Source organism: Monodelphis domestica, chromosome 4 (assembly GCF_027887165.1).
Source record: "Monodelphis domestica isolate mMonDom1 chromosome 4, mMonDom1.pri, whole genome shotgun sequence".
Lineage (NCBI taxonomy): Eukaryota > Metazoa > Chordata > Mammalia > Didelphimorphia > Didelphidae > Monodelphis > Monodelphis domestica.
This window is the reverse complement of record NC_077230.1, coordinates 326,903-335,029: the sequence shown is the minus strand read 5'-3', so window position 1 is coordinate 335,029 and position 8,127 is coordinate 326,903.

Genomic DNA, 8,127 nt, shown 5'->3' with positions numbered 1-8,127 from the left:
AGGAGACCAAACCACGCCGTGGGACATATAAGATTCAAGAGGAAATTGATGATTCAGTGGTGGCTTTATAAAAGACTCGATTACTGTATTACTTTGGCTTTTTGTTTCACTGTATTTGTATGCTGAATTATCCAAGTTATTTTTGTGTCATGTGAATTTCCTCTCTAAAATTAGTCCATGGTCTTAGTCTTACTTTGGCTTCTACTGTGATTGGCCAATTTTGTTCTTATATTAACTTGTCGGAGAAAATTGACAAAAAAGGGGGGCCAACTTAGACAATAAAATTTTTCTGACACCATTTTGAAATCAATTCTACTATGCTATAGAATTGCCCAAGCCAAGGTGGCCTGGCCCTCATTTTCTTTGGTATCTCAGGGTTCTCTAAGGTCTGCCACTCTAGCATTGGAATGAGCAGGACAGAAAGACTGTGCCCCATGACACCATCTCTTAGCCACATGTTCAGGACATCTGACTACAGTGAAGCAACAAGAGATGAATGAATCCATCTCTGAGCTGTCACTACATTTCATACCTCAAAATCAAGAAATGCTACATATCGGGGTCTTGTGTGTTGTTGGGCTGAATGCCTAGATTTAACAAGATGATACTGAAACGTTAATGATTCAGATGAAACTCAAAGTATACCGTGAATACCCCCCCCACCCAGAGTCATTCATCAAACGCTTGCCAAGAGAAATGGGATACGAGCATTTGTGAGATTCCTCTCAGAGTGAGGCTGGTGTTTCTCTGAACCAACAACAGGCATCACAGGACAACATTTTAGTAGAGATCAGATCTCTTCGAGCCTTATCTTGTGGGGAAGAGGCCGCTATTGTGTGTATGTATCAGGGACTAGCATAGTATCTGCACAATGTGTCCCAGAATAGGCACCGTACATAACCCGTGTCCACAGCAGATATGATTGTATCTGTGATGAGATCAAATGTACTAGTGCCTCGCATGAAGTTTTCCTGGGCTGCGGACCTGCCTCTGAAGTCGTTACAAATATGCCCAAAGGGAAGCTCTGCCCAGTAGACAGTGCCATTCCCAAGGGTCCCACATAAAACATAGCTTCCACAAGGGTTATTGCTGCAAAAGTATCAACGGAAAGTTTATACTTCAGTGCGAATGTGGCACTAAGCTCAGATCTCTTCTGAAGCTGCAGAGAAGTACGCCTTTGTAGAATGAAGGAAAACAGAGGCAACCATGCTTCAGTGGGCTGGTATCATGATGATAATAAAGGTACTGTGCCTTGCCATAACAGCTGATGAAATTCCTCCAACTGGTATTGTTTCATGCTATTAGCAGATTCAGATAGAGGAAAGATTGAGGTAGAGAAGTCAGATTTTGATTTTTTTTAACTTGATTATTTATTTTTAACCTTTTTTTTAAAAAATTACCAATTCTTTCCCTCCCTCTTGCTTCTCTTCCACTCTTGAGAAGTCAAGAAGTGGTGATATCAATTATATGTGCAAGTTTATGCAAAATGTATTTCCACATTGCTTGTGTTGCAAAAAATAAAATAAATAAAGCAGCAAGAAGCATATAGAAAATGAAAAAAAAACCATGTTTCAATGTACATTCAGAATTCATCAGTTTTCTTCTTCCTAAAGACAGATAGCAGCTTTTATCCTGGGTCTTTTGGAATTATCTTGGATCACTGTATTGACCAAAGTAGCTATTGATTACTTATAATATTGCTTATACTCTGTTAAAGGTTTGCCCAGTTTTCGCTTTACTTTGCTTCTATTCACATAAATCTTCCCAGGTTTTTCTGAAATCAGAAGAGCATCATATCACTAGCATATGTTCCACCTTGCTCAGCCACTCTCCAGCGGATAGACCTCTCCTCGATTTCCAATTGTTTTGTCATCAGAAGAAGAACTGCTCTACGTATTTTTGTACATGTTGGTCCTACAGATCTGGTAGCAGTATTGCTGGCTCAAAGAGCATGCCCAGTGATAGAGCTGGGACAAGGACAATTGATTTTTATGGCCCTTCACTGTGAGTCTGACCTGCAGAGCATTAAAGAAACCGTCTCTATTTGACTTACGCTTTTCCTATCTTAGTCACTTCACTTTGACCCCTCCAACTTACTTTCCCCAAAGGAGCCGAAGACTTGATTTCCTTGGAAATTGAGAGGCCACCTATTGGCATTGTTTTCCCTTCACCAGAAAGGCTTATTCCAGTACTATGGGAACTACAGTCTCTAGGAGGCATTATCAGCCTCTCCATCCCTCTAACGGTTCTAGCTGAAGAATGACATCCTAAATTTGATGAGAACCTGGAACTGTTGTTACTCCGTTTCAGGCAATTTGTAGGTGACACCATCAGCCATGTGGAGATGCAGCTGACTTAATGTAAGGAGAGAGACCATCAGAAAAACCAAGCCCTGGTAGGTGCCTTTCCGGGCTCCCGAATTGACCTGTGCAAGACTCGCTCTGCAATCCCAACAGTCCAGCCAAATAAAGTAGGCTACAAAGGCTTGACCATCCTCGACCAAGGGGATGGAAGCATGTGAGAATTAAGAGCAAAGCTCAAGAAACTTCTCAGAAAGGAAAGAGAACTCCCTTCTGACAGACTGGGTTGATCTCCCCAAGTGAGAGGAGTTTAGCCTCACAAAAGTTGCCTGGGTTGTCATGCAAATAATATTCGCGAACCAAGAAACAGCTCAATATGATGATGAAGGAAGCAGTAAAGAGACAGTTAAGCCTAGTCATTCTGGCCATTGCTCAAACGCTCCTGGCTCCTCGTAGATCACACACGCGATTTTTACCTTCTGAAGGAGACCACAGTGCTGGGAAACGGTAAACAGAAGCAGTGTGGTGTCGGGAAAAAGAATGACATCACATGAAGGGAAGGGGAGCGGTAAGGACATCAGGTTCTGATGAGGATTTCTTTTTTTGCCTCCTCCGAACCAGAGAGCCTTTCCCCTGTTCTTACAGTCGGTGCCCTTGCTCTTACTGGACAATCCCACATCACTCTCATGGCTGCCAATACACTCTATGATGGTCCCTTTGATGCAGGAGCTGCCCTTTCAGTTTTCATGAAAAAGCCGGATTTCAGCTGCACTTATTGGATTCCGACAGGTTATTGGCACAGCCTGCTCTGTTCATTGCTCTGACCCAGGTCTCTCCGTTTTAGAAAGCCAGCCTAGACTGTCATCATACTAATGAAGTCTATCATACCATCAGGATGCTACCGTTGCAGAGAGTATTTCTCGCCTCTTCAGGTTAGGCTATTTCGAATGCTGACCATCAAAGACCTTCCAACTGCTGTCTAGTGACCCAAAGCCTCAGCCATTGTCCGCTGCTCTGCATAATAGTTAAAAATTAAAGAGTGGACTAAGTTTATGAGAAATGTGGTCCCCAAAACGAATTACGCATCAGAATGCCTTTTATGGGAGTGAATTTACAAAATAGAGTGAAAGTGGAGGAAAAGAGACAGAGAAAGATAATTCTCTGGCCCAGTCCGAACCAGGCAGGGCTTCAGAGGCCCCAGCAAAGGGGGGGCCCAGAGGTGAATTAAACACAGGTAGGAAGAAGCTGAGTCTAGATTTGAACCCGGGATCCCCTATTTTTGGAAGTGGCTCTCAATTCACTGAGACACCTCGATGTCCCTGATGAATCACCAATTTCTGAAAGACTTTTGCACCTTTTATTTTTGCTACCTGTAAAATTAACAACGGCACTTAGAATCCAGTTAGTCATCACACATGAATATTTCAGCTACACTCAAACCTCTCAAGATTCTCAGGTCTAAATAAAATTTAACATCATCTGAAGTCTTTTCTGAAGAGAGGCTTACTTCGCTCTGATTTATACAAACTCTGACAACTTTGGTCTGAATAAAAAAGGAATAAGGCCCTAGCGACTACTCTAACCTACAGGAACTGTTACCATACTTTTCCATTTTTCCCATTCAGCCGCGTATCTTTAAACCCAACAGCAAACAATTTCAAAAACTCTATTTGGTAACTCTTAGGACTGCCATTACCACTACACCCAGAATTTCCACGGGTCAAATGATCCCAGATCCATGTTATGTCTGCAATAAATTAGCTTGCTCCTTCCTCCAAGATGGTATGGAGCAGGTAGGATAGCCTGTACCACTGAAGAATTATTCCATAGACCCAATAGGAAACCCCCCCCCAAACAACTAGAAATGCACACCTATTGGGATGACCATAACAAAAGATCAAAACTAAACTTTATTGCCATTTCTGCTCCAGCTCATAGATTCTTGTAGGCTGCCTACTTTTGGGCTGATGGCAGCAAAACATTCAGTTAGAAACATTTATGACGAGGTTGAAAGGCTAGTTCAAGACCGTCTCTGAGGCTTGAACCATCTTTAGACAGCCATAGTTATCTCTGTGGTGCTTGATGACCCCACTGCTGCCTATGGGGGAGCCTGTGCCCTTATCAGTCAGTCCTGTTGTTCCTACATTGATGCATCAGGTGAAATGGTTTTAAATGTCCATGAACTACAAGGAATTATGGACGATCCTCAGCAAATTGAGACAGAACTGTATGGAAAGTAGCGATAGCTCCTGGAGGGCTCCCTCTTCCCTGTTTTCTTGGTTAGGGGAGGCAGCGTCCTGACCTGTTGAGTTAAACGTGCTCTTCTGGCCAGTCCTCATCATTATCTGCTGGCTTTTGTGTGGAGGGAGTCCTCTCCCAGGACCACGTGGCCCTGCGCACGGAGCTAGGCCACTTACATTATCTAGGATGGGCTGGGTGACTGAGTTTGAGCCAGACCTGATTGAATTTGACCCGGAAGGGAGAGGGAGTTTCAGAGGTTGAGACAAGGAGATGCCCTCTCTAGGCTGCAGGGGCCCACTTTGGGAGCACCCAAGTGGGACTTGGATCAGGCACTGCTTCCCTGAGCAGATAGGTGAAAGAGACTTTGAGTAAGAAAGAGACTTTAAATCTATGCTTATCTGCCTTCTCTAGTTCAAGTGATTATTAATAAACTTTATGAAAAATAAGAACATGAAGATGTTCACTTTAATCTAACAATATCTTCTATTTCTCCATCTTTCTGCCTTGACCTATCTAAGTAATTCTAATAAACTTATAAAATTCTAAGGAACAGAGTCCTAATTTGACTTTTCCATTTTGTTTCACCAGAGTTTTCTAAAACTTCTGGAGATTACTGATCAAGAAGTCGTTCCGCAAAGATGAATTAAGTTCTTTATCTCAGCATTTTTACTTCTGTAATCACTGCTTCAGCTTTAAACAAGCATGATTTTTACTATAGTTTGTAAATTAAGTCAGGCTAAGTGATTCATGTGTGGGGCCTCCCAAGACCCAAAAAGCCGGAGCATTAGTGAACCTGAAAATTGATTTTTTAAAATTACTTTTATTCTTGTTTGCTGTGAGACTAAATTCCTCACCCTTTCAAGATTACTTGTGCAACCCCAGGTCACAATGCGATTCTTGTGCATGGTGCCTTTCCCTTTTAAAATGCAAGCTTCTGAAGCACAGGGCTATTCTACTTTTGTACTTGCATCCTCAGTTTTTTACACAAATAAGTGCTTTTCAGTTAGAATGGTTTCATTCTGCAAAGAAAAAGGCATGGGGGCAAATTATTTATGGTGTGACCTTTTAGATTCAGTTTGCATCTATTTTAAGCTTATTATGGTATGAAGATGGGATCAACTCTTCCCCTGTCCACTTTCAGATTGAATCACCAGAAGCGAATAAGCCCCCACATTTCCTTAATATGAGGGGGAGTTCACAACCCATATGCTAAAGTGGGTGACACTCACAAACGACTGACTGCCGCCTGGGCTGTCCTAAGAAAATTCTAAAACTGTGACTGGTTTCCATAAAGTGGAAGGAAGGCACAGAAAGTGACCCGGAAAAGGGTCTTTAAAAGTAGTTGCAACTTCCTGTGACTACCTTTCCCCTTTGAACTTGGCCTTGGAGGAGTCCCCCTTGGACTGCTTCTCCTAAGGCTGCTCTTGGATCTTCTCTTTGCACTACCACATGGATGAGTGAAAGGGCTTACTTCTTTCCTGGATCCTGAAGGTATCTTCTGGAGAGGCCTCCTGTCTTGGAGGAGGCCTCATGGCTCGAACCCTTGCTTTATTTGCGACTGACCTCTCTGGCCCATGGTCCTATGGTGGAAAGTTAATGAGCCCTGCCTGGTTCGAACCAGGCTAGAGTAATTATCTAGTGTGATAGGAGAGATACCCGTTCTCATTTCTCTACTTTCCCTCTGCTTTATAAATCAATCCTGCTAAAAAGTCATTTGACTTAAGATATATTCATTTTGGTAAATCCGTTTCTATCATATTTATTTATTTTGAAAGTTGTATTTAATTCGATGATTTAGAATATTTTTTCCATGGTTACAAGACTGATGTTCTTTCTGTCCCCTCCCCCACCCCCTTCCTGTATCTGACCTGTAATTCCACTGGGTTTTACATGTGTCACTGATCAAGACCCATTTCCATATTATTAGTATTTGCACTCAGGTGATCTTTTAGAGTCTCCATCCCCAGCCATATCCCCATCGAACCATGGGATCGAGCAGTTGTTTTTCTTCTGCATTTCTGCTCCCACAGTTCTTCCTCTGGATGTGGATAGTGTTCTTTCTCCTAGACCCCTCTGGATTGTCCTGGGTCATTGCATTGCTGCTCGTAGAAAAGTCTGTTACAATTGTGCCACAATGTATCAGTTTCTGTGTACAATGTTTCTGGTTCTGCTCCTCTCACTCTGCATCACTTCCTGGAGGTTGTTCCAGGCCCCAAGGACTTCCTCCACTTTATTATTCCTTTCAGCACAGTAGCATTCCACCATGATCAGATGCCACAGTTTGTTCAGTCAATACCCAATGGAAGGGCAGCCCCTCATTTTCCAGTCTTTTGCCAGGAAGCCAAGAGATTCGAAGAGGTAGAAAAGTGATGAAGCAAAATAAACTACTCCCCCTCCCCCTCAAAAAAAATAAAGTTGATAAAAAGATTTATCTTCAAATTCTTCTGAAAATGCAGGTCTATATTTCAGTTAGCATTTCAGTGTCTTGGTAGGAGCAATATTATAATAATGATCACCTGTGGAAGATTTAGCTCTTTGGATCAAGACAACGATCCAAGACAATGCTAAAGAACACATTACAAAAACTACTATCTACCTCCAGAAAGGGAGAACTGATGACCTCGGAGTATAGATTGAAACAGACTTTTAAAACTCTTTTTTTTTGCAACATGGCTAATATGGAAATATATTTTGCATGACTAAGAGACATAACTGACATGTTGCTTATTTTTTCTTCTTTTTTTCTTTTCTTTTTTTTAAACATTATTTTATTTGGTCGTTTTCATACATTATTCACTGGAAACAAAGATCGTTTTCTTTTCCTCCCCTCCCCTTCCCTCCCCCCCCCCCCCCCCCGCCTTTCCCTCTCCCATAGCCGACGCATGATTCCACTGGTTATCACATGTGTTCTTGACTCGAACCCATTTCCCTGTTGTTGGAATTTGCATTATAGTGTTCATTTAGAGTCTCTCCTCAGTCTTATCTCCTCCAACCCTGTAGTCAAGCAGTTGCTTTTCATCGGTGTTTTTACTCCCATAGTTTATCCTCTGCTGCTTATCTTTTCAAGGTATAGGAAGGAACAGGAAGGAGGGAGAGAATTTGGAACTCAAAAACTTTTTAAATGAATGCTAAAAGTTTTTAATGTAATTGGGAAACGTTTTATGAAATAAAAAGATTCTAAATGAACTCTGTTGTCAGACGATGCTATAAAGGGGGCAGCTGAGTAGCTCAGTGGATTGAGAGCCAGGCCTAGACATGTAGGTCCTAGGTTCAAATCTGTTCTCAGACACTTCCCAGTTAGGTGACCCTGGGCAAGTCACTTAGTCTCTATGCCTATCACTTACCACTCTTCTGCCTTGGAACACAGTATTGATTCCAGATGGAAGGTAAGGGTTTAAAAAAAAAAAGATGCTATAAAAATAAGCTATTAGGGGGGCAGCTGGGTAGCTCAGTGGATTGAGAGCCAGGCCTAAAGACGGGAGGTCCTAGTTTCAAATCTGGCCTCAGACACTTCCTAGTTGTGTGACCTTGGGCAAGTCACTTGATTGCCTAGCCCTTACCACTCTTCTGCCTTGGAGCCAATACA